The 3709-nt window shown below is 45.9% G+C and overlaps 1 long non-coding RNA gene across 1 annotated transcript; it reads left to right on the top strand.

Annotated features, from left to right (window-relative positions):
• The first annotated feature begins 1302 nt into the window (after positions 1-1302).
• Positions 1303-2575, top strand: LOC112847844 (uncharacterized). Its single transcript, XR_003221645.1, has 2 exons — positions 1303-1762; positions 1882-2575. It is a non-coding gene; the product is annotated as an uncharacterized LOC112847844 (long non-coding RNA).
• Positions 2576-3709: the final 1134 nt, after the last annotated feature.

The raw sequence follows: 3709 nt of genomic DNA, 5'->3' as shown, positions 1-3709 counted from the left end.
AACTCATTTTGCCAGCGCGCTTGAACTCAAAGCCATCCTTTATCCAAATGTGCTGTCATAGATGTGGCGCGTGGCTGACTGGGCTGTGTTCTCGCATGCATGGCGATGCTAAGTAAGCGTGTAAGTATTCCAAACGTCAGCCCGTCTCGTCGTTGTTATTAATGAGCTTCGGCAGCAGGAGTGGATCATTTTCCATGGAAATTCAATGCATTTTAAATAGCGGTGGATCAACATTCCAGGCCAGGATTTACATAAGGTAATTGCAGGATGCTGAAAGCACCTTCTAGCTGGCAATGGACTTTCTTTTCCCCCTCCTCCTTACCTTCAGTAATACAATCAAGTCCATTAAGTAGGCAATAAATACAAGGCAAGACTGTATCAGCATTCCATGACAGATAATGGGCTCTCTCCAGAATATCTATTTATTTACCCTTGGACAGTTACAGCTGCTGTTGTAGCAGACACACACCTCTAAGTCTAAACCCGCCTCTTCTGCTCCAGTATTTTCTCTTGTTGTCAGTGAGAATTGAAATGAGGCAGCTCTTAGGAAAAGAGGGTGAATAGGGGAGACGGGGCCTCCTCCTTACACCTCTCTGAGGTCTACCTGCGGCAGCTGCAATGGGGGTCTGGGGAAATTAACTGTAGATAGAGGAGAACACAAAGACAACAGTGGCATGCTGTATATATGCAGAGGTGGAACGGGACTTCAATCAACTCGAAGCTTAAAAAAAACACATAAAAAATACTTTCTTCCCTGGCTTTGTCAACTGGTGGTTAAAACGTCACGCTCCAGGCTCCAATATTAATATCAAGTGCATCGTCTGCTTTCCTGTGACGACGAGGAACACGTGGCGTAGGTACTTGTTAGCCTCTGTAGGTCCGTGACACAGCCTGTTCAGCAGCTCATTAGAGAAATGGGCTGAGCTGGCTGGCTGCCCCTCCCTTCATCTGCACCAACACTCTCCCTCCCTTCCCCCCCCCCCGGAGACCTTTCGATTATGTGCCAGTGGCATGTATGGCTTTTGGGGGCCATCAAGTGATGATTACACTCGGTGTGTTGCTTTTAATTGATGCAGGAATCAGGAGCAATCGGCAGCAAAGGGAGAGGCTCCTCGTTTGGAAATGAGGGCAGCTGTGAAGTGATCTTCCAGCCTGGATGGAGATGTGAGGTGGAGGTTGGCCGTGATAAGTACTGACAGTGAGACAAAGGAAGAACTAGGTGCTCTGATTAATGTGAAAGGAGCTGGATGGGGGGTGGTTCTGTTTTTCCTTTCTCTCTCATTAACACTGTTGGCTCTGGAATATGTTAGCTAACAGCGCATGTATTCCCCTGGTGGGGCTGTTCTCCACCGAGGCTGTAATTAGGACATTTCATCCACAGCCTTTTCAACACAGCTGTCTGATTGGTGGAAAAGGCCCAGCGTAATTACAGAGGCCCTGGGCCTCCGATGCTGTCGGGCGAGGAGAGGAGGGACCCTAAACAAATCACAAACAAGAATTCAATTAGCAGATCAACAGCCTCACACGTGGACGTCCGCGTTCGACGAGCCACTTAAGACAGTTCCTGCTTCTGGTCTGAGCTCGGGGAAGTTTTCTTTCTCTCACCGCAGGTAGACCTTTCGGAGGGAGGGCTGCGCTAGTTTGCCAGCTCTCTCATAAGCTCATTGGATTTGCTCCTGTGCCAATGTCTTACTTAATTAGCCTGCACATCTTTACGGGCATAAATCGCTTTTACATCACTGCCAACGGAGCGCACCGCAAAGTGGGTCGATCATATATTATGTTGATCCTCCTTTGGCGCGGTTAAAGCCATACATTACATTTGAATTTGTCGAAGAGCTGAGGACCCCCTGGCATAATTTTTCTTTGTTGTGCTGTCAGCGCTAATCTCTCCCCAGGGGTCTCAGCATCAGCTCTCTCTTTCTTTCTCGTCGCTGCCCCCAGATCGGATGAGTAAAGGGACGTGGGGGATTGAGCCGAGCCAGGAGGGCACCCACACATCTCTCATCACCCCACCACCCCTCCTGACGCGCAAACCTGCCTCCTACCTTCCCCGCTCAGGCCTCGACTCGGGGGGTTTGTGATGAAGATGACACATTTGATCTGCCTCTCCCCCTTTTTTTGCTTTGATAACTTCCCACACTCCTCACCTTCGTCGTCACCATTGCCACGAGTTAACAAACTTTAACAGCCAGACTAATCGGTAGTGTGAAAGGTGGTACTCGTAATGACTGTGCAGCTCCCCTCAGCTCAACATTTTGTTGTCTTTCAGCTTAGACTGAAGCATGTTAGGTTAAGTGTGAACGTGAGTGTCTCTCTGATAGATTGGCAATCTATTCAGGGCATTCACATTGACTTAGCAGTGTTCTAGCATGCTTATCTTCACTGGTTAACTTTTAGCTTAGCATTATCTTTTACATTAGGGCTTAATCTATACCTCTACTATTAGCAATTAACCCATGCAAGCAAATGTTCCCTTATTTCCATTGTGAAAAAATGTTAAGCGAAGAAGCAAATATGATATTAAAATGCATTTTAATATCATAATCAAAAAGGAAAGTTTTAGCAGCAGACTGTAAACTAATAAAAGTATAAAAGTAAATAGTAACTAAATGATACATTTGAAGGCTTTCATTCTGTGATTTTTCCCTTCTTTGTGTAGCCTTTTTATTTATCTTTATTGTGACTGGGATTGGCAGCTGAGGTCTGTTCTGACATCAAAAACAATGATTAGCTGAGGCAAAATCACAATCTTGGCAAAATTAGGACACACACATCCGTGTTAGGCTAATTGGAGATTCTAAATCTATCGTAGGTGTGGATGGTAGTCTCTCTGCCTGCGTTAGCACTGTGGCACACTATCAACATGGCCGGGGTCTACCCTGCCTCAGGCCTAATGTCAGCGGGGGTAGACTCCAGCGCCTATTTTGGGAAACTAGTTGGATTTTTTTACTTCCTCAGTCTGTAAATACCTTTTTAACTTTGTAGCGAGGCTTGCTCTTTGTCATTTTTTAAAATGTTTTCCATAAATTGATGACTCTTCTTTTTTGGAAGCCTGCTGTGGTGAGTTTTTCTCTTCTTGGGATGGGATTATTGTTTGTTATTACAGTAATTTCACTGTCAAAGCTTTTTCTTGGTGTTTAATAGGATCACATGTTTCACAGACAGTGCACATGTTCAGCTATCAGTGGGTAAGAATGCTCTTTGACCTTCAGCTCTGCCTGGATTTCTATACATTATCAACATGTTATTTTAGTCCACAGTTTCCTGCCGACGAGTCGCGAGTCTACATGACTCTTTCTCGCTCCCTGCAGTGCCTTTTCTCTCCCACTAGGTTGTAGCGAAGAACATGGATTCACCCTCCACTCTGGCGACCCAGATGCATACCTGCTCCAGGCTCCGCTGTTTATTCTCCTTGGATTAACTTCCCCAAACGTCCACCCTCCCCTCATCTTCCTCCTCTTCTCCCACCTCCACATAGAGGAGGAAAAACAACTAGAGACATTTGGATCTTTGGCACATGGCAAATCTGCTCCGACTGAGCTTGTAAACACACACACACACACACACACACTCAGACATAATCAAGCTTTTGCTACTGTTCCTCTCCAGGTCCCCTCTGCATTAGCATGGAAGTCATCCATATTGATGCTAGGTGATTCATGTGCTGCCAGCCTCTTTGTTTTATCTTTTTTTTCCTTGCCTCCCT

This window comes from Oreochromis niloticus, linkage group LG9, assembly GCF_001858045.2.
Source record: "Oreochromis niloticus isolate F11D_XX linkage group LG9, O_niloticus_UMD_NMBU, whole genome shotgun sequence".
NCBI classification, from domain to species: domain Eukaryota; kingdom Metazoa; phylum Chordata; class Actinopteri; order Cichliformes; family Cichlidae; genus Oreochromis; species Oreochromis niloticus.
The sequence above is the reverse complement of the archived record's forward strand: the minus strand, read 5'-3'. Positions and strand labels throughout refer to the sequence as shown.